Source organism: Meleagris gallopavo, chromosome 1 (genome assembly GCF_000146605.3).
Source record: "Meleagris gallopavo isolate NT-WF06-2002-E0010 breed Aviagen turkey brand Nicholas breeding stock chromosome 1, Turkey_5.1, whole genome shotgun sequence".
NCBI classification, from domain to species: Eukaryota; Metazoa; Chordata; class Aves; order Galliformes; family Phasianidae; genus Meleagris; species Meleagris gallopavo.
This window is the reverse complement of record NC_015011.2, coordinates 151,143,383-151,167,198: the sequence shown is the minus strand read 5'-3', so window position 1 is coordinate 151,167,198 and position 23,816 is coordinate 151,143,383. Positions and strand designations below refer to the sequence as shown.

The window sequence follows — 23,816 nt, the reverse complement described above, 5'->3', positions numbered from 1 at the left end:
ATCTCATTTTTATATTATGAAGAAAAAAAAATTGTATAATATTCTGAAAATATAGGTCCTTTTCCCACATTTTAGGTGTTTTACCCTTTCTGGACTTTTATTTTCACTTGTTGTTGCACAGGGCCTAAGTTTAAGAAACACAGTCTTGTGCAGACTTGTCGATTTGACAGAGGTACCAGAAAGTGGCAAAGGCATGGCTTAGGTTTCGAAATCTAGTTGCTGTACTCCTAAAATTGGAATCTCTCCCAGAATGTACAATCTTCACTGAAAGCCTTACACAGAGAGGATGCTATTCAAAGCATCACGGTATAGGTCTGGCCCTGTACATGCCATGTTTCGGCAGCTGGTAATTTGATCAGGACATTTTTAAGCTACACATACAAGGCACTGAGCTCAAAGTCTGCACTCTTCAGAAGAACGTACTCACAATGAATTCAGAGAATACTGCCAAAGAAGCACCGTCCCAGGGACTTTTCTGGTAAAGGCAGCTTTGCATGTGAGTGAGAAAGAGGTCAAAAGAAGCCTTGCTTTGTTGTATTTTCTGCTTGTCCAGCTGCTTGCTGCGGTTTGCCCTTGCAGCATTGGAGGCCATGTGGCCAGGCTGAGCTGCTGACTGCCCACTGGCCACATGGATGCGGTTCGAGCAGTGTTCACATCTCCAAGGCACGACTCCCCGTGGCTGCAGGCTGCAGCCTGCCTTCTGCTGTCTCCAGCCACTGATGCAGAGCTTTGAACTCAGCCACAGAGCTCAGTGCTTTTATCGCCACTTTGAAAAGAAAAATAAAAAGACCATTAGTGTAGACCAAGTGTGAATTGGTAAAAAGGGATATCCTTGTGAACTGCTCCCAGTATTGTAACTAGCCTCTGGCGCTCTTAGGAACAAAGAATTGCAAGAATTAGCGTAACAGAATAGCTTTCAAGGTACTTATTTTCATATACTTTTTATTCTTGCTTTTTGTCATGATAGTTTTAATTGAAAGTAAGCACTGGCAGTAATCATATAGCAAACAGTTCCTTTTGATAGCTTTGAAAGATCTCTTTTTCTTAAAAGCTCCTGATAGTGAGCTTGATTGAAAAGTCATCTAAGTATGCATAAAAACTTTTAACATCTAATTTGGTACACAATTTTTCCACATATGGCATATATTCTGTGTGTTTTATAAGATAGACTAGAGAGCTTTATGGAGTAGTGTGTTCTGTATTATATACATGTACACTGCAGATGCGTATGTTTTTGTATATGTCATACACAAAACATTATAGGCATGTGTTTAAAGGAAGGCAGCATGACAAGTGTCTCATAGCCACAAAGTCTACCTGATGCGTATTATGCATGTTAGCAACAATTGCCTAATGGATGTGCTGATGCCAAAAGAACCCTTTGGGTCTTTCTGACAATAATGCATAAAGCTTCAATGAAATATGTCATCCTTTTCACTCATTTATACTGAGGAAATGCTAACGACACACTGTGTTCAAATAGCTTTAAAGGTCTGATATAAATCAACAATAGCCAGGAAATTTAAGAAAGCCAAAGTCCGACACTCCCATTTCAGCACATTACACCCTGTTTGTGCAAAGCGAGTTAGAAGCCTTGGGTTTCCCACCTAATTTTCAATTCATTATTTATGTCAGACCTTATGGGAAAAGCACCAGAAGGAACAGAAGCTTCCACCTCAGACCTTGTAGGCAAGAGTTCAAGTGAAAGTACAAGTGCTCTGCACAAAGCATCGGGAGCCCTTTGGCCTACTGATGCTTTTCCCACAGCTCAGGCAGAGTTCCATCAGGTAGCACCAAGGTGCCCCAAGCTGCATGCTGTTGTTAATGGAGACACAAGACACCCAGATCGAGGCCTACCCCACAGCAGGTGCCCCAGCCCCACTCTGTGAGCCCAGCCCTGAGGCCTGCTGCTGGGCTGGAGATGGAACGGGAGACAAGACTGACTACAGGGACCTAGGGTGGGCCCGGATTGGAGGCCTCTGCTGACACAGGGCTGAGCGGGAAGTCTGGCTCCCTTTGCTGCACTGTAGCTCTGGAGATGAGCTTAGTTCATAGGGAAACAATCTGGAGAAAGGAAAGGACTTCCATGTCAGAAGGTTTCTTTTTAGTATCAACTTCCACACAGACAGAGGAAGAAATCCCCTAGGTGGCCGGAGCTTATAACGCTATGGGCACAAGGTTTATTTTGAGAAAACAAACGTCAGCAATTTTTTCAGTTATTCCTTCAACCTTTAGACACACTGGAAAGGCATCGTTTCAGTGCCTTTCTTACATGAAGGCATATAGACAGGAAAGCACCATGCCAGCTGTGAGTGCAATATGCCACTGGTCTGTTAATGATCAAGAGCGACAATAGCAAAGGAACCAGAAACCAAGCTGAGCAAAAGGAGGGGAGGCACGCACAGAATAAGTGTGTGACAGCTACCAAGTATTAGAAATTTATTTGGTAGTAATATTGAATATCATTACAGTATCAGTTAGGGACATCTGCACAGCTGTGCCAGAGGGTTTTATTATTTTTTTTCCAGGTCCTGCTTTCCACAGAGGCAGCAGCATAAAAATAAACACACATTAAAATCAATCTATGGGGAACAGGATAAACACAGTGCAATGATGGTTGCACTCTTGTGGCTTGCACCCTGCTCCTGTTAAACACCAGCCTCGGATTTCTATAATATAATTTAGCAAAGACAGCAGCATTTAAAAAGAACTGTAATAATTTTAAGCCTTTATCTTAAAATTATGCTATTATTTATGGTAAGTAGCTCCTCTGATTGTTAAGTCTGTATATTACACTAAGCTAGGCTGTACTTGTAGCACCAGTTGAAAACATGAGGTAGTTCTTATAAAAAATTCAGCCTTTCTGTACATACATTTGAATAGCATCAGATTCAGCACACATAATTATTTTCAATCAGCTTTTGTGCACTTGTGTTGAACAGGAGAAAACACCAAAAGTAAAAACAGAGTAAAGAGAGGAGGAGGAGAGCCAAAAGCTCTCCATGTCCTGTCCTTTCCCTCTGAATGTGCAGAACATATCTGTAACACACTGAGTCAATAATGAAGGTATTTCCCAAACTTGGACCTTGACCTTGCACCTGGACCCTGCCCCTGCACAGCCTCCCACTGCCACAGCAGGCTTTCAGCCTTGATGTTTGAGCATACAGATGTGACAGGTTGACCAGTGACCTACACAGGACACGTTTCCTAACCCAGACGGCAAGCAATTTTAAGAGCACAGTGCTGCTGCTCCTTTATAGGAGAAACTCCCTCTTCCTCCTAAAGGATGTCTCCGGCTGCAGACAGCATCAGCAGGGGCTGTCACACAGAGGCAGAGATTCGGTAAGGCAGCTCTATGAACACAGCAAAAGACCTGAGGGAAAATATGGAGAGAAGATGAATCTATTCAACACTAAACATGTTTATTTTAACTTCTCTGGAGCTTCTGAAAAATCACTGAACAAAACTCCAGAGTATAAATCAAAGTGAGGGAGAGAAAGAAAAAGGGCAAGCAAAAGAAAGTCATTACTTTGATTGGCAATGAAAGATTACTCAGAATCCATAACTGTGTTTACCTAGCTCAGCTTTGTGATCTAAGTTCACCATTTCAAAACCCTTGAAAGAAGCCCATGTGAAAAAAAAAATGAAAGAGCCTGGAGTGTTCATAGGAAAATGACTTATGTAAGTACGCTACAAGTGGAATTGTGTGCTTTGCCACCTATGCTCACACAGTGCATTTTCTTTACTATTAAACATATGTTTTAAATAAATGAGTTAATTTCAAATTAATGATCAAAAGATTGTTTGTTTTTTTTTTTTTCCTTTTAGTAGTTTAGTTAGTAGAATAAAGGCTAAAATGATTAACTTAATGCCATCTATTTACTTTTTTTTTCACTTTATTGTCCTGCAGTTACACCTTAGGGCAGCCAAAATTACATTATCAGGCTGAAAAGTCAGTGCTAGGCACACAGTTACAATAAGCACTGTTCTCATTTGTTCGCTGTAAGCTCCCCATTTCCTTCTTAAAAGTTGTTTTCAAAAGGATCTGCTTGCGTAATTGTGCAGCAGCAAGCCCTGGTAGCCTCAATCCCCAAGAATGTTTTCAATGACCTCTTCCTGCCCAGTTTTTCCATGAGGGAACTGTTGGGAAAGGGGGAGCTGACAGAGTTACCAGAGGGTAAATGAGTAGACAGATGCAGAACAGAGATTAGAGTTTCAGAAAAGGAAAAACAAAACAAAACAAAACAAAACAAAAAAACAACCCTAAAAAAAAAAAGATTATTTATCTCTTTTTTTTTCTCCCTGGTGTTATGATTGCTTTTAAAAACTCCCCGATTTTAACATTTAACATCCCTGGTAGTCACAGGCCTTCCAGCTACAAAGTAGACCATCACTTTAGAGGTAGGATATTATTAACACAGAAGAACAGGGGCATTTCATTCACATAATGGCTGCTGGCATCAAATAGGCTGCGGACCAATCCTTGCTAGCAAGAGGCTGGGTGGCTTTGTAGTGACAGTGTGAGTCAACACTGCCATTTGCACTGCAGATAAGTGAGTACAAACACGGGGTGGGAGGGCAGTAGCCAGAATATTAGAAATGACATGCCTGGTTCTGAAGGGAACTGAGAGTAGCAATGCAAGAATATGCCTGTATTTCATGTGTAGCAAATCAAGAGTTGTTTATTTACAGTATCAGTTTTCTGCTTGTGGAGAACACTTCAGAAGCCTAAGGGCAAAATGACCTTGAGAAGTTCAGATTATTAATAATTAATTATTACCCTCTGACAGACCCCATTTATCACCACAAACGCCACGTACGTTAATTAGAGCACTACTGGCATTGGAGCAAATCTGTCCCATTCATACCAGATTTTGTTTTAGATTTTGTTCCCAGGGGGAGCATTGGAATTCTTAGATGTACCAAAGAGCAGCTTAGAGTTTTTCCACTAGGATGGGTTTAAAAGTAATTTTTTTTACTGTCCCCAAATCAAGCTCCATAATAACCTCCATAATCAAAAGAATATCTTTGCTAGAGAAATACAAAATTAATAACCAGAGTTTCAGTTTTTAACCTCGCCTGTCACCTACAGCACTGACACTGGGGACCGCAGGGTAGATTATTCAGCAATTAACGTTACGTGATGTTGCTGAATGCAGCATATTTCCTGTAGCTTAGAAACATGCCACGCTGTGGCAATGCAGGGTAGGCAGCTTTTAAAGTTTGGATTGAATCTAAATGAAAGTTTCCCATGAATTGTTCAACTTCTGCCATTGCTTTATATATTTTGGTAATGGTGTGATGCAAAGTAGGGATTTGAAAGGACAAGAACAGAAATCTTTCTTTGAGACTGATGACATTTTGTTCATTCTCATGTACCAAGAGGACAGAAGGAGATTACTGTGTTGCACTTTCCCACTCTACACTTAAAAGGAGTACAAAATGAAATCTTCATAGTTGTGTAAAAATCTGTATTTGTCTCCAGTATAAAATTTCCCATCAGCTTAAAGTGTGCAAATTTGGTCCAGTAGAGAAGAATTCAGGAGATATATAAACCGAGAATTTTATTAGCTACAATGAACTGCAAAGTCCACAGTGTTGCACTGATTGCATTTTTCCCTGGATGGGAACATACATGTATGTATATATATATGTAATGTGCCCATATATATATATTGGCAAATATAATGCACTAGTGCTCCATGCTTTTAACTTTTCACCCAAACCAGCCTGCCTCTTTAAAAGAAGCACAGGCTGAAACGTGCTATCTGCTTCTCAGAAAGCCGAAGGTGGATCCTTGCCAGGGATTTGTGCAGCTTCCTGGCTCTGCTGATAAAGCAGGCCACCGCGAGGTAAAGCCCTGCTCTGCCTCCGACACATTTCCTCTGTGGCCACCCAGGGGCAAGGAACTGAGATGAGTAGGGAAACAACGGGGACTGCAGCACATGGGGACCACTCTGGAGTAGTCCCCTGAGAGGTTCCCATGTGGCTACATTGAGAAATGTGAGCTTTCAAGTCAGGGTATTCGCATCAGCGCATGGAAAGATGAGAAAGCACAGCTAATGCTGAAAGTTAATGATAGCATTTGACCATGTTAACCAGTAAATGACAAGGCAGGGTCACGGGAGTTAATTATTCGAGTAAGTGAATGCTAAAAGAAATGTTGAGAAATGCTGGTAGTTTGCACTGACTGAAATGGAAGGTGACTAATCATTTCAAAGTTTAACCTCGACAGCACTGAGTAGACCCCTCCTTGCTCTTTCTCTGGTTTTGTTTTTTAAATCAATATTGTGTACCTCGTGGGCAGAACATTAAAGGTTTTGCAGCACAAAGAGAGAAGAAAAAAAAGGCTGTCTGGCTAGAAGGGTACCTGTGAGATGGAGATGAGAGCTCTGAGAGAGAAGCACTCTGATTTGAAGATGTCAGCTTTGGGAAAGAGGTTCTGGCCTCCTGTGTGATGCAGGGCCGCCCTCCCTGTCTCTTGGTACTCGTGTCTCTGGATTTCAGCCCCTCTGGGGCAAGTTCTACCTGGCTGTACATGCCAAGCACAATCAGGCCCAGCTCTCCACTGATCTCCAGTGGCAGTGCCATGATACAAACACTAATGAAGAGAGACTGCTCGTACCTGCCTAGCCACCAGTGAATCCACCACTTCACATTTTTCATTATTTATTTTCACGCCCTGATAATTTAGAAAACTCCAAGGCAAAATACAATTACTGCTGTGACATGGCTGCTAAGCTTCTGTGAGACTTAGCTGCATAATTTTAAGAGCAGAATTCCACTAGACCGCTTTGTTTCAGCAGGCAAATACCAGAAAGCAAGATAATACTGGAAATGAATTTTCTTTTTTGTATGCTGAATTGCTTTACAACTTCTAGTACTAATACACGAGTCTCTGACATCAAGGAAAAAAGAAAAAGAATAAAAAAGGAAGTAACTATAACCTAACACTTCATAACAACCATAGAGCATATACACAGTGCTTTTCATCCAAAATGGACATACAGTTCATAGAATCATAGAATGGCCTGGGTTGAAAAGGACCACAGTGATCATCTAGTTTCAACCCCCTGCTATGTCCAAGGTCACCAACCACTAGACCAGGCTGCCCAGAGCCACATCCAGCCTGGCCTTGAATGCCTCCAGGGATGGGGCATCCACAGCCTCCTTGGGCAATCTGTTTCCAATGCTTCACCACCCTCCAAGTGAAAAACTTCCCCCTAATTTCTAACCTAAACCTCCCCTGTCTCAGTTTAAAACTATTCCCCCTTGTCCTATCACTATCCACCCTCGTAAACAGCCGTTCCCCCTCCTGTTTATATGCTTCCTTCAAGTACTGGAAGGCCACAAAGAGATCTCCCCAAAGCCTTCTCTTCTCCAAGCTAAACAAGCTCAGTTCCCTCAACCTTTCCTCATAGGAGAGGTGCTCCAGCCCTCTGATCATCTTAGTGGCCCTCCTCTGGACCTGCTTCAAGAGCTCCACCTGTCCTTCCTGTACTGGAGGCCCGAGGCCTGGACACAGTACTCCAGATGGGGCCTCACAAGAGCCGAGTTGAGAGGGACAATCACCTCTCTCTCCCTGCTGGCCACCCCTTTTCTAATGCAGTCCAGAACACAGTTGTCCTACCAGGCTGCAAGCGCGCACTGCTGGCTCACATCCAACTTCTTGTCTACCAGGACCTCCAAGTCCTTCTCCACAGGGCTGCTCTCAAGGAGATCTTCTGCCAGCTTGTATAAATACCTGGGATTGCCCCGACCCAAGTGCAGCACCCTGCACTTGACCTTATTGAACCTCATCAGGTTTTCATGGGCTCACTTCTCCAGCCTGTCCAGGTCCCTCTGGATGGCTTCCCTTCCAATGTATCAACTGCACTGCTCAGTTTGGTGCTGTCAGTTATCACTCAACCTCTTGGGAAAGTGCAGCTGTCTCCAGACTGGGATACAGCATGTGCTAAATAAACAGAATTTGTGGTTTGGAATCATTTTTCCCACTTACCAGTTCGTGAGGGTAAAGCAAAAAAGAAAAGTATATTCTAAGCATATACACATATGATACTGAAACTAGAAGGAAGGCAGAATTGGAGCCTAATAAATAATAATAATTTTAAAAAAAGGAAGAAAGAAAACAACACCAAACTTTTGAAACTTTAATCTGTTTATTTAAAAGTCTCTCCTTGCTGTTATGAACAGAACCTCCAGTGCTATTTCTACTTATTGCTGGGCTGGGTGCTGCATTGGCATACATCCTTTAGGAGCAGCTCAAAGGGAAGGCTGCAAAATCCTCAGTAGTATTGGCAATGGGAAAAAAAAAGTATTTCTAAAAAATATTAGTTTCTGATGTGTAGCATGAAGTCACATATGTTGTAAGAACTTGCTATTCTTCCCAATCATGTTGTAGGGGTCCTAGAAATGCTATCTTACTGGATTCGCGAAGAGAAGTCCACTTGTAAGATGGGTCAATATGTGGGGTCATGGGTCAACGGTTAATTCTTCATTAAATGTTACCTTGCATGTGATGCAAGATGTCTTCAGCAACAATCCACATCCCCTAGTGGCACACAAGAGTGATTGCCCTTGTCACAAGCTTGACTCTTGCTGCCCAGGCTGCCACTGCCCCTGAAACTCCTGAACAGCTTCCAAATGTAGTATGATTCAGAAATTGGCCTTCCTTCCTTAAAGCCCACCACTGTGCACAGAGGGCCACCTCTACAAGTAAGCATGCATGAGAGTGCATGTGGACTGAGCCTTCAGGCAGCCTCAGGCAGCAGCCTCCTAAGGACGGACAGAGCAAGCCAACCTTCAGAATAAGCAAGTAAGCAGAGATATTTGCCTGGTCAGGCAGAGGATTTGTGAAGTTAAGGGTACCACTGAGGCTGCTAACAATGCTAACAATGCTAACAAATGAAGGAAATAATGAGCCATTTTACCGGATATGTAAGGAGACAGGACCATGCTTGTGTCAGGTGCTGCTTTCAGACTGCATGCCATTTGTTCAGACCATCGTGAGGGCCATCAGTGGCCAAGAGGAAAGAAGCCCAGCTATGGCTGGGAAAAACATACTTTGTGAGCTGGGTAAGGATGTCAAGAGGCGAAGATTATAAATATAAAAGAGAATCTTTGCTTCAGCTCATATCTGAGAATAAACATTAAAGAGCATTTAAAAAAAAAAACGTCACTTGCAAACAAGTCAGCTTTCATGAAGGGTACGCTTTTAAGATACTCATGTAACTTGAAAGCTGTAAAGAGCAGAAGCCTGGTTTTCAAGTCCCATTGCTCAAGTTAAGAACAATTTACTCTCCTGCAGTACTTGGACTGAGGTGGAGGGATGCGGTAAGGGCAGTGTGGGTGGTTCATAGCTTTCACTTTGCTTTGGCTTAGGAAGCTGGGAAACCACAGCAGTTCTTCTCTTTTTCTTGCCTTAAGCATGAATGTTCCTTTTGTCCTCTAACAATCTCTTTAGTGTGTTCAGGAAGACAGTCTTTGACTCTTTCCTGGGCTGCCAATAGAAGCCAACTGAAGCAGCAGGATGCTGTTCTTTATCTAAAGATAAAGATGTTGTGGTTCTTGCTGCTGATGCCACTGCTGGCATCAAGCAAATCAGGGTAATTGCAAGCTACTTTGCTAATGTTCCTTCATTAGCCTATACCAGTGGTGATAATCACTGCTTATACTACTCTGTTTCAATCTTTCGTGCACCATCCTTGCACTCATTCCTTAGGAATTATTTCAGCTGGTGGTTATAGATCTTCAGCTCAATACCATGTTACAAAGCAAGCAGAAGGGGTGAGGAGAAACTCTGCACCATGCTATCTTGATGAGGCCTTCTTATTATTTTGAGTATCTTTATTGGGAAACTTTTGGTCTGTTCACATTTTCCCTTTGTGATGTAAACCTACCAGTTTTAGGAAGCATGGCACTGGTTCACACTTTCAGTTAAATGTTGGTACTTGTGATGAAGTTCTCCTTAGAGTCATCACACATTAATTTGAGGTCCAACAGTCACTTATTCAGTACATTTTATAGATCTGAAAGATATTCACAGAATCTACTTGCCTAGCCTCCATAGAATCTACTTGCCTAGCCTCCAAGCTGCCACTGTGGAAGGGTCTGGTATGGGTCAGTCCTTGGCTACGTCTTCTCCTCCACACGGATATCTTGGATACCAAAAGAGACCTCAGATGGCCCTGGATCTTTACTAGTGGGCAAATAAATTAAGCTATCTCCCATCAGTTAGAATCTGTCCATTCTTATTGGTAAGAAACAGGTGGCTGTTTATCACATCTATCTGAGAATGGGCTAGCGTGCCCCTTGGGGATTACTGTCTCTATCCATTAATTTAATTTAGGAATTTAGGTGAGTAGATAAGGTGAGATGACTTATTTTTGGATGGCTATAGTGAGGTGAAATGAATCCCATCCATACCAGCACACGATTAATGCTAGAACAGTAAGCACCTTGCACTTTGCTCTTAAATGTCATAATAATTTTGGTTAGATTAATGCATTTTAAAAAGTCTTGCTGCTTTTATTAAATTGATCCTTTCTCATTTTAATCCAATAAATTTCAGAAGTGGCTTTAAAGGGTAATAATTTTTGCAACTAGGCTCAAAAATCAGAAACATGAGACAGTAAGTCAGCAACTTCCTTCTGAATTCAGAAGATGTATATGAAAAGTGACTTTGAATCCCTATGCAAGTCATACAGAAGGAGTAGTATATACATGACATAACAATATACTGTGACAAACCATAAAGCAGCTTTCGGTTTTATAGCATCTTGACAGACTGTTCAAAATCAAGTCTTTAACCTTACTCTTTACTCTGATAATTAGGTTTCCCTGTTTGACACATATGTTATGCCACATTTAACACACAAAGGAAACAGTGGTGATATTTTCTTTACTATGAGCCTACTTCATTGTGTTTTAGCCCATCACTCCTTGGTCTTTTATCACAAGAAAAGCATGCTATACTCGCTTGTATAGAAAAAAACAGATCTTTTCTAGCAGTAGTCCTGATATCTGCAGTAGGGATTTATGAGGCCAGGAAGCAAAGTGTAGTCTTTCCCCTCAAGAATAACTGCTAGTGCGTTAATCTGGGGGAAAAAAAATCATATCATTTTTTCATAAGTCCTGTCTCTCTAAAGATACGGGTTTTACTTACTTCCTCTGAGCAGTCAGTGGTCATGACAGTGACACAACCTCACTGGCCTATTAATGCTCATAAAATATAGAAGAGTACTCAAAAAGCATTTATAGACTCAAAAATAGAAATCAGGACATATCCCTATCATAATCAACACCTTTTTGGCAATCTTATTCCACTCCTGGATTATTGACTGTTCAGTCTGACCTGGCAAAGCAGCATTTCTGGATAACATACCTACAAGGCCCAGTGGCTTTCATGCATTATCTACAGCATCTACCTTTCTTAGAATACCTTGTTCTGATCACTATTCACACAGCTACTGCAGTTACTGAATTCCTGCCTGTGTAGAATACTCAGATGCTGTGTCTCAAAAGAATTCTGTAGGTCTGGTGAGCAGCTGCAGGGGAGATGCTAGATGGAATGAAGAACAGTACAGGGAATTACAGAAACATCTGTAAAAAAGAAAAAGAAAAATGTAATTCTATCAGATAAAAGGAAAGAAAGTGTGCAAACTTGACTCTGAGTTGTCGTAGTTGTCTCCATCAGTATTTCCCATGCCATCACAAAAATGTCTCAAATGTCTCAGAAGGGGTGCTACGAGGAAAAGAAGACTGATATGTCCGTAATGTCCCTTGTGAAGATGCACGTCATGGGCATAGGCAGTGTGCACTGTTTGCAGCAATGTTGGTGGCTGTACAATACTGATAGAAGTTTCAGCGTATAGAAAAGAACTGAGTCTAACACTGTCTCTGTTACTGTTGCTTTTCTAAATTAAGGAACTATAGAACCTGGGTCTACCTCCACTAACTATGACAGCAAGAATCAGAAAACAAAACAAAACAAAAAAACAACTGATGATGCAATGATTAGAGTGCCCCTCTCAGAGTCAGGATCTGTTATACTACTCCTGAGTTAAAGATGTGGCCTGCATAATAAAAAGTGTGAAGAAACTCATGAAATATTTGGGGCTATCAACTTGCTGAATGTGTCAACTGCAGAAATAGAGAGCCAAATTTTCAGCAGCACTACAACACATTGGTTTTGATTGTGCTACTCTTCAGCACTTCTCTAGATCAAATGTCCTAGAATCACTGTATTTCCTGATAAGATGCCAGTCTTTCTGTCCTGATGCAGTGACAGTGTACTCAGATGAGTTCTAACCACCAAGTTACACATGTACTCTACAATGTACATGTTTATATGGCAAAATATTGTCTAAAAATAACAATTACTAGCAGTAGAAGCTCTAGATGAAGGGACCAGCCTAAAGAAAATTTGAAAATGAATGTGTCCTTTCAAAGCACCTACGCTATTCAAAGGTAAGGTACATGCTGCTCTTTCCTTGCTTCTTAATAATGAAGCGGTAAGCCTGTTTCATGCTAGCAATAATAGCCACTGTACCAAATTCAATCCAGTACTCTACATACAGCGATAGTGACATCTGACGGTACTTGTGACGGATTATTATGGTCCTCCATCATCAAAGAGCAGTAAAAATTCAAGGCTGCAGTTAAAATTAATCTGGCCGTGAAACTGGCCTACAGTTATTTTTCCCCCAACTACTGTAACATTGATGTATACAAGTCATCAAATGTGACTTTGTGAGGGTATTAGATGTACATAAAGCTTGCTGAGAGAAACACACTGTTGTTGCAATACATTCAGATGCCAACTACTTAAAGTGGATCTTTTTACTTCTCCAGTAACATGACACAAAATATCAGCAATAAAGTGACTTAGTGATATCCAGAATGTTTGGAAACTTACTGCCACTGAGCTGGTTAATAATATTTTACCTTTCATGTAGAGACTCTGGCCTGAGTCAGTCTGACAGAAATGACTCTAATTGCTGATTTGAAATAAGTTTTAGTGAAAGCTCTGAGGACAAAATTATGAAATTACAAGACCACAGCTGTTCCTAGGAGGACTCTTCTAGTTTCTTAGCAAAAGCCAAGGAACTGAATGCACAGAGGAGGAAACTATCCATTGGCATCAGGCTCTATGGGAAAAGCTAGGAACTCTGTGCCTTGCTGGTAGTGGCAAGGCAACTCAAGAAACTGTCCCTTTGATGGAAGACTTTTCTGAGATTTATCAGAGTGATTAGCACTGTGTCCATTCAATAAATACTGATTTGGACATCAAGAAACTAAGGTCTCCTGCTGTGGAAAGCAATACAGTGGGATGTGAATTATGCCTTCGTTTTTTTTTGTTTTTTTTTTTGCCTTGATTACTTAATTTGCCAAGCATTTGTATAATCCATATATGGCAATAATTTCCGGCACAAAATTGGTATTCATGATACCGTACAAGCTGAATAAACCTTGTCAAACATGTAACACTTGGTGGTGAAAAACGTGGTGGTGGAACAAATTTTCTGCATGCTTTAATTGTAGTCAAAGAGTTCCAGCTTCCCCTAGATTTTCATGGTGTGTTGTTCAACTAGAATTTCTTTCATACATCTGAAATTTGCTGCAGGTTATAGTATGTTTTGTGGTCCATCACAAGATGGCACATTACCAGTTGATACTATATAATCCACAGTGAAAATATGTTCTTAATGCTCTGTGAAAAATGGAAGGAATTTGGGTATCTTACTAAAAGCTGTAGAGGGGAAATGAAATACAGCCCAGCCCCATGGTTTGAATTTATGCTTTATATTAAAGAAATGGTAGTCTTATAAGTACAAGGTATCTAAGACTTATATTATTTGAAGAGCTGTGTATGATCTATTTAATGCATGTGTAAGTAGATGTTTAAATATTTAACATTTGTAACTGGAATTTAACCCTTTTATTCTACCTTCAGCTGTACTGTGAACTGAATGTATAAATTGCAGGTGTTCTAGATTCAATGGCTAATTTCTGAACTTGGTCAGGGATAATTCATCCATTAAATGTTTCTTGGATGCACTTTACAACATCTCAAATCAAAACATTATCATTGTGGGATTACTCAGATTGAGATCAACCATCCTATGATTTGGAGATTTCCTCCTGAATCAGTAACCAACTGTCCTATAAAAGCCAGTGTTTGTGGGTGATATTAAACTGGTACAAAACATACATATCTCACTTTTACCAGAATTTTACTTTATTTTACTGATGCTGCACAAAATATTTCAATGAAAAAGTTTTAGGAAGGAGAAGTGAGATAGGGCCTGGAAACTTTTCTCCATTCTTCTTTGCATTTCAGTGCACTTTTATTCCCTTCTGTCCTTCTGCCATGTCTGAGATAGACTGCATTGCATCAGTGCAGTGTCAGATGACCAGGAGCACCAGCATTTACCATTTATGCTAGGTAATTTTGGCCTGGAGAATAGAAATTGAATAACAGATGGTTCTTTGATCTCAAAAAGATATGTGCGACATGTTCTGAAGGTTCCACACTGTAGCTAAACACATTCAGACCAAAAAAAGGCAAAATCCTCACATGTTATGAGGACCGTAAACAAATGGCATAATTGCAAATACTGGTTCAGTATAATTTTTAGGAGAAAGGAAGCACTAGATTTTGTGCAATACAGTAATACAAAAAAGATTTTACAACATCCTTCTAGCACGAAAGTAACCCTATATGCTGACAAATCCTGTGACATTGGAAATTTTAAAGAAAATCTGTTTGTTTGTTTTTTTAAGATATTATTTAGTTAAATTGTAAGTCATTAATTTAAATTAGGGACCAATTTTCATCAGTCTTTTGGCTTATATTATGCAGTTTAATGATCATGATAATTCTTATGACAGAAAATCTGTCATAGTTTCTTAGGACAGTGTTATAAAGACACAATAGAAGGATGCTTTCAGGAGTTGTGAGAATGAGTTAACCGTACAGTGCTTAGTTGTTCTGGCACAAAACTGCAATGTAGAAACTATGGATAGGGATTTCATTCAAAAGAGACTTCCAGACACCTGTTTTCCTTCACTTCATAATTACTTGGGAGTTTTATTTTCAACAAAGCATTGCTATGTACATCATTCAGCATGTGTTTACGTATACTCAGCAGAATGAAGCTAGCTTTCTGACAAAATCAACTCTTTTAACTACAGTCTGTGGACAATCAGATGATTTAGAAAACCATCTGGGATCAGTTTGAACAGTTCAGAGGATGCTCTCCATATCAGCGCATCCAGCCATATCCACTTTAAAGAAAATTGGCAACCTACTACAATTTTGATTTGCAGTAAAATAATTAATTACTACTGCTAGCAGGAGGATTTCTGCCATTCTGCTGCTTGGAGAGCTGCTGAGCTTCAGAGGCATCCTCTCTCTCCTGTGGAGAGACTTAGGGCTGTTCGGTGTTTAAAGAATCAGTGGAGGTCCTGTGTGAGCAGGTGGTTGGCCATGGGCAGGGTGTGGGTGAAAGCCCCATGTGAGTCTAGTAAAGGCCTTTGATCCTGGACAGCAGTCTCATAAAGCTCAGCAATCAACATGTCTTTCGATTTGTGTCAGATGCCTTTTCAGAAAAGGTGCCCTCAGCATTTTCTGGCAAGATGTCTTACCACTTCTCTGAAAGAGTGGTCAGGCAGTGGGATGGGCTGCCCAGGGAGGTGGTGGAGTCACTGACCCCAGAAGTGTTCAAGGAACAGTTGGACATTGTGTTGAGGGACATGGTTTAGTGAGAACTATTGGTGATAGGTGGAGGTTGGACTGGATGATCTTATAGGTCTTTTCCAGCCTTGGTGATCCTGTGATTGTGATACTGTTTGTGAAAAGGAGACACCCATTCTTTCACAGTACGTAAAAAGAATGATATTCTAATGCAAGCATGACATTGTCTTCTGAGACCATTATTCTCTAATGTATAGCATCAGTTTATGAAGTGATAGCAGTTCTTGGGTGATGAGATCATATCGGGCTTTTTATCCTGCTGTATTTCATTCTTTATACAGCAGGCATCAGGTTTAGTAGTTCTCAGCATCCTGTCAAAGAGAATGTCAACAGATGACAGCCTAAATTTAATCATTGCCCTTCTGTAATTTAATCTAAATACAGAGCAGTCTGGTTGTGTATGTTATTTTATAATACTTTATTATTTTGATATTGTTTTCTAACAACACTTTAGATTTGAGATAACAAGGATCAGCAGTTACACAACAAATTATCTACTTTTTTTTTTATGCCTTATGTTTAGTCCTTTCTACATGAGAAAATAATTTGTTTTGCCTAATTATCTACTTAGTAGTGGTATTTTCTAGAAAAGCTATCACTGGAAATTGAAAATAGCAAAGACAAATGTTCATCTTCTTCAGCCAGCATAAACAAACGTCTACCTTGCTCCAGGGTCCAACAGTTTCTGTGGTGTCAATATGAGCTCTTTCATCTGACTTGGCCTATTTGTTTGGCATACACAAGAAACTTAAAAATATTTCCTTTTCATCTCTAGTTTTTCTGAGATCTAGGTTCCCTATTTGAACATTTTAAGTACTTTTTGCGCAATAGCTGTTCTGGAAGCTTTTCCATCTTGCTTTATCATTTCTTGTGCCCTATACATGCAGAAGCAGATCACAGGACTAAATATCTGGTGATGCATAACTGCATTTCAAAATGTTTAAAATATTTTTGGACCAGACTAAATTACCAGTTGCTGAGCCCTGCTATTAAGAACATACCAATCAATAAATAGTTCCAAGACATCAATTCCATCTTAAATCATATATATATATATATAGCTAAAATACATATATATTTGTTCTCCAAGGTGTAGAAAGGGTGTTTGTGAAGTGTTTCTGGCAATGAAAAGAAGTGATTTACGGTTAACTTCCATCCACAGCTCACAAATAACCTTATGACTAATAAAGACAAGAACTTTCAACATTTAATTACTAAAGCCAAAATTTCCCTCTCTCTGTTCTCATCAAGATGCTGTATTTGTAGCGATCTCTAATTTTGAGCATACAGTTTTAAGAAACGCGAAACAAAAACATTGCTTCTGGTTTGTTAAGGCAAGCAAGTGATGGCCTCAGCTGTACTTTCATTTCCCTGCACGCATGATAGGGTTATCTTCTTAATGAGGTATGCTATTTCCATGATATGCAATTTACATTTTTTTTTCTTTATTCCAGAAGCTCTAACTCAATTTTATTCTCTAACTCTTTCCAAAGCACCCAGGAGTCACATGACAACCTGTGTTTTCCTCGCATCAAAATTTCATCTGCATATAATTTAATAGCCTCTAGATTGTGAGAAAGGTGTATTTCCACATGAAACATCTGTTAAAAACAACTGAAACAGTGATCTTCAGTGTTTTCCAGTAGGGAGGAGATTGTCAAAAATGTATTTTGTTTTTCTTCTTATGAAATGCAGAAAAATATTTCCAACTTTTCTTCTTTACAGGAATGTATATCATAGTCTGGAAGAAAACGTTCCCACTTTACAGGTTTAATTGTTTAGGACCTATACAGAAATGAAAGGAAACATCCTCTTTTCTACTATACCTGTACTCTGGTCAGGAAGCTGCACCCATGCTGTCAGCCATTTCATTTGCTTTCCTTCTGCAGAGCAGCAGCTCTGTCCTGTTCCAAAGCAGTTTGTATTTCAGGATGAAGAGTATTCCCCTAGAAATTTGAAGTGGATGGTGTATGAGATTGGCCAAAGGAAGGCAGTTTGATTTTCTTATCTGTGTTCTGAAACTCACTGAGATCTTCCAAAGTCCTTGAATGACATACTCCAGTGCTCTTCTCCTTCTTTCCAAGACAGTCTCTGTAAGAGCGTTAAGTCCTACATCTTAAGTAATTGCAGGTCTTTTCACAGTTACCCCTTCACTCAGCCCCTCAACCCTGTGATTCAGCCCCTTAACTTCCCTTCCCCATGCACAAAAATCCCTTTCAAATGTTTAAGGCTGTCTTAGTGGATTTAAGACTTTGACAGCCAACTTCAAATCACCAGTGAAGATGGGTTTGAATAACCTCATGTACTAAAGTAGTTTGTGCATGGACATACATTTCCTGCTGTCAGTTCTGCTAAAGAGTGATAACCTCTTACAAAGAGCCCATAGCAAACAGCTGGTCATCAGTAACATCTTGAAACACCTGAACTGTTTGCTAAGCGAAGTTGAATGAAAGCCCTTAAATCAGTCGCAAGTGCTTATACTTCCATTTTTTGATTCTATTCTCAATTTAAAAAGATATCACTCATTTTTCATTTCTGTATGGAGTAAAATTTTCCTCAAATTTCTATACTCTCATGGTCAGCCTCCTGTTAATTGAAAAGTATTAAAAACATGAATGCTTCGGAGCTACCTCCAGTCAGAAATAAAGTTAATTTCTGACTCTTGATTCTTCCATAAACTATTTGAATCAATGGAGAAGAGTTATTTAAATCTTTCTTAGTTGTATTTCACATTCATAGACCTTTAACTCCAGAGGGACTTTTTACTGGTCCATTTCTCTCTATTGGAATTCTGTAGTTTATTTCTGTTGATACCACAAATAATTGAGTAGTTGCTCAGCTCCAAGTACTCTGACAGAATTCTGCTTCATTCAGTTTTTGAATTGTAACACTTCAAAAGTTGCCACAATCTTCTGCACATTTTCTATGATTGGCAACCCAACCAGATCATGCATAAAGTCCTTTTAAAATGCACTTCCCACATTTTAAATTTTCAAACATTTGCATTCACTAATAAACTTTCTGAAATCTATCATATGGCCATAGTCAAAGTGAAGCTATGATTTTATTTACCTCTTTTCTGAGCTACCTATGATGTGTTGCAGCTCATGTTGTTTTTTTTTTCCTCATCTTCTTCGAATTCCCAGTGGTGGAGACTCATGCTTCTGGAGGACAGAAATAAAATTTCTGTTGACAGTGACTGTAAAGATCCAACAGCTCATGAGTTGCTGCGTGGTAACAACTGAGATGCTCCTAGACAGACACTGATATATTACTATTGGTTTCTTGTCAAATGTGTTCCCCCAAGCACAACTACACTGAGAATGTGTGCATACATTAAACACATTTCAACCACTATGTTTATCCTCCTCAGATATGTAAAAAAAAAAAAAACCAACATTTTTTCCTTACTCCCCCCAGTATCTTCCTATCCCACCTTTAAAGAAAACCAGCGTTTGGCAGCTGTCATATGTTTTTACCGCTACTGTTTTCTCTCTGTTTTTGGCATTGCCAACACATTCTGCAATATGCTGCAGTGCCCTTAATAATAATTTGGAGCAGCCTTGCTAGAACACTAGTTCACAGAGGATGCAATTAATACGCATCATCTATATCATGTACAGTTATGAGTTTTGAGCCTTTATTGATACCTCTTTTCTGAGGGGTTATTACTCACGTGAGGAATATCCCAATTTTGTGACACATTTCACTTGTTTATTTTGCTCTTACATACTTTGGCTGAAACATTGCTGATAGCACAAAAAAAGTGTTTCTTGACTGACCAGGCTTCGTGTTATGGATATTATTTTAGTTCAGCTTTATGTTTCATTATTAATAAGCATATATGCCATACACAGGTTGGCAATCTTTGCACTTCGGCTCAATATCAATCATTTTCCAATATCAATCATTTTCAGAGGCTGAAGCTGGATTCTGACCTCTAGCTACTATGACAAAAATAGGATCTTTAATTTATTACAGGCGTTTGCTGGAACAATTACAGCAATAGACTCAACACTAAACATTGCAGGATGTCACATTTACAAGACATGGTGGAAACTCCCTCTACCAGAACAGTGCGTTTTTAAAGTTCTATAGTTTGTGACCCTGTGCAGCCATCTGTGGTGATCTCTAGAAGTTATTTGATATTGCTGTTGTAGATATATCTTCATCAACCTTAGAATTTTAAAATCCAGTTTTTGAAACTTATTATTTCCTTACATTATGCATTTCATTCTGTATTGCCTGGGAGCATTAACCCAGGCAATACAGAATCATGGAGCTGCAGAACCAGGTAGGCTGGAAGTCGTCTTCAGAGGTCATCTCACCCAACACTGCATTTAGGGCTTGGGTGTGTCCTTTTGAGACCTGAACACTTCAAAGAATGAATTGCATGTCCTACAGTGTCTTTGTGTCTCTTCCAGTATTGGATCACCCTCATAGGTTTTTAAAAAAAAAAAAAAAGTGTTCTCTGTATAATCAATGGATATACAGATGGTGTGTATATATATATATATATATATATATATATCTCCAGGAGCTTGGCTAATATAATTTATATTGGAGTAATGAGAGAAAGTCACTCAGCCTGTCCTGAGCTCACGAGATGAACTCCAATGAGCAGATCTCCAGAGAGATCCTTCCCCACTGGCAGTCAGCTCTTAAATGGATCTAGGAGAGGTGGAGCCAGGCTCCACCCTTCCTGCAGCACAGGTGATTTGCCTTCACCTGTGCTCCTGTGGCTGACTCATTGCTCACCTCAGGTGATCAGTCAGAGGTTCAGGCCATGATTCAGCAGCCCCATACAGTTCTTATATCTATCTAATTGAAATCTCCCATGTTCCCCAGAATCACCAAAGTTAGAAAAGAACCCCAAGATCATCTAGTCCAATCGTCCTCCTACCATCAATTTTTTTCCACCAAACCATGACCTTTAGTACAACATCAAAACGTTTCTTGAACAACTTCAGGGATGCTGACTCAGTCACCTCCTGGACAGCCCATTCCAGCACTTGACCATTCTTTCATCCAGTTGCTGTGCACTTTCAAGAGAAGTTTAGCTCTGTCTTCTTTGCTTTCTCTGTTGCAGACACCAGTAAGATCTACCCTTATCTCTTTCTTCTTAGGGTTGAACAGGTCCAGCCTGTGTAGCCTTTCCTTATAGGCCATGTGCCTCTAGTGCAGTTTACTGGCCTCCACTGTACTCAGTCCAGTGTATCCATGTCTTTCATACACTGTAGAGTCCCAAAAGGGACAGAAAACTCCAGATGCAGTGTCAAAAGTGTCACACATAGAAGAGGGACCACTTCTATGGATCTGCTGCCTACTGATAATACAGTTCAAAATTATGTTGGCCTTCTTGCTATACAATCATTGTTGGCTCACGTTCAACTCTTCCTCCGGGATCCCCAGCTCCTTTTCAGAAAAGCTGTTTCTCTGTCTGCCTGCATTGTTGCATGGGTTTATTCCTCCTCAGATGCAAGATTTCATATTTTTGTCTTTCATGAAATTCCCGTTGGCCCATTTCTCCAGTCTGCTAAAGTCCTTCTGTATGGCAGTCCTACCTTCCAGGGCATTGAACGCTCCTCCCAGTTTGCTGGCAAACTTGTTGAAAATGTAGTCTGCTCCTTCATCCAGGTCTTTAACAGGGAGACTAAACACTGCTCATCCCAGAGGGATACTACTATTTACTGCAACCAGAAAAGCTACTTCACATCATTGATAACAACTTGTTGAGTCTATTCAGCCAATTGCTCAGCCAATTTTCCACTCACCTTATCATCCACTTTTCTAGCCCACATCTTACTAGATTGGTGATAAGTGGACTCTGTAAAAGGCTTGCTAAAGTAAAGATATTCAAAACATGCCACCTTCTTCTTGTGCACAACATCACTGAAAAGAAATGAGGCTGATCAAGCATGAATGCTCTTGATAAATCCATGCTAGGTACTCACCGCCACTTTCTTGCCCTTCACGTACTTCAAAGTGGATTCCAGGAGGAGTTGCTCCATAGCTTTCTAAAAAGTGCCCTGAAGTAAGGCACTGAACTGCCCTTCCTGAAGATGGGTACAATATTTGCCCTTTTCTAGTCATCCCACCTTTGAAACTGTCATGACCTTTCAAAGGTGCCAGAGAGCAGCCTTGTCCCTCCAGACCTCAGGTATATTCCATATAGTCACATGTGGATGTGTAAGTGGGTTAAATGTCTCCTAATTGTATCTTCTCCTACCACGGATACTGCTTCACACCCACAGACAGTTAAGTGGTTCAAGGACCAGAGAGATCAAAGAACAGTATCTAAGCCTTTTCCATATCCTTTGTCATAAGATTTCCTGCTCCACTGCACTGAATCTGCATTCTTCTTAGCTTTCTTTTCACTACTGGTATACTTACAGAAACTGTTTTTTGTTGTGCTTTGCATCCTTTGCTAATTTCAGCTCTAGTTGCTCTTTGGCTTTCCTGACTGTATTCCTACATGCTTGAACAGTGTCTGTTCATCCCGCCTAAGCAGTCTGTCCCTGTTTCCACCTTCTGTGTACTTACTGTGTTTGAGCTTAGGCAGGAGCTCCATGTTCATCCACATTGGCCTTCTGCCATGCTTGCTCAACTCTGAACATTGTGCACTGTTCTTGTGTTCTGGGGAGGTTGTCCTTGAAGATCAGCCAGCTATCCTGAGGCCTTTTGCCCTGCTGAACAATTTCCCATGAAAGCCTCCCTGAACAGACCTAAATTTGCTCTTCTGAAGTCCAGGGAAGGACCTCTGCTGTTCATCTTACTCACTTCTCTCACAATCTTCAATTCCATAATCTCAGTTGCTGCAGCCAAGAGTACCCTTAGCCTTCACATCTTCAGTCAGTTCTTCCTTGGTTTTGAATAGCAGGTCCAACAGCACATTTCCTTGTTTCTTCACTGACCATCTGTATCAATAAATTAGCTTCAGTACAGTTCAGAAATCTGGATTGTTTGTATCTAGCCATATTTGCCTTCCAGCAGATACTGAGGTGATTAAGATGATCCAGGAGCATCTGGGTCTGTGACTGCGAGGCTTTCTCCATCTGGCTATAAAAAGGACTCACTTACATTCTTTTCTTGTTCCAAATCCCTACTACAACGTTGCCTGTGCAAGTCCATCCTCCAATCATTATCACTGCAGAGAGGGAAAAGATCTGGAAGTATTGGTCTAGTCTGCCATCAGCTGTAATAGCTCAGGTGGGAGAGCGTTAGACTGAAGATCTAAAGGTCCCTGGTTCGATCCCACTACCTCCTCTCTCCATCATATTTGAAAAATCATGGCTGTTGGGTGAGATCCCCAGAGACTGGAAAAAGGAAAATGTTACTCCCATTTTCAAGGAAGGGAGAAAGGAAAACCTGGGGAACCACAGGCCAGTGAGCCTCACCTCTGTGTCTGGGAAGGTCATGGAGCACATCCTCCTGGTTACTATGGTTACCATGTTAAGGCAGATACAAGATGAAGAGGTGATCTGCGACAGCCAGCATGGCTTCACCAAGAGCAGATCTTACCTGACCAGTCTGGTGGCATTCTATCATGGAGGAATGGCTTCGGTGAATGGCAGAAGGGTGATGGATGTCATCTACCTGGACTTCTGCAAAGCCTTTGACATGGTCCCTCACCACATCCTTCTCTCTAAATTGGAGAGGTGTGGATTTGAAGGATAGATGTTCAATGGCTGAGGAATTGGCTGGCTGGATGCAGCCAGAGGATTGTGATCAATGGTTCTGCATCAGGGTGGAGGCTGATCACAAGCAGTGTCCCTCAGGGGTCAGTCTTGGGACCGGTGCTCTTCAACATCTTCATCAATGACAGAGATGATGGCATTGAGTGCACCTTCAGCAAGTTTGCAGATGACAACAAGCTGAACGGTGCAGTCGATACATTGGAAGGAAGGGAAACCATCCAGAGAGATCAGGACAGGCTGGAGAAGTGAGCCCATGAAAACCTGATGAGGTTCAATAAGGTCAAGTGCAGGGTGCTGCACTTGGGTCGGGGCAATCCCAGGTATTTATACAAGCTGGCAGAAGATCTCCTTGAGAGCAGCCC

General features: G+C 40.6%; 1 long non-coding RNA gene across 1 annotated transcript; it reads right to left on the bottom strand.

Moving 5' to 3' along the window:
* Nucleotides 1-15,776: 15,776 nt before the first annotated feature.
* LOC104917470 lies at nt 15,777-23,071 on the bottom strand. Its single transcript, XR_796878.3, has 4 exons — nt 22,301-23,071; nt 18,830-18,921; nt 17,784-17,848; nt 15,777-17,703 (listed from the first exon to the last, which is right to left on the bottom strand). It is a non-coding gene; the product is annotated as an uncharacterized LOC104917470 (long non-coding RNA).
* Nucleotides 23,072-23,816: the final 745 nt, after the last annotated feature.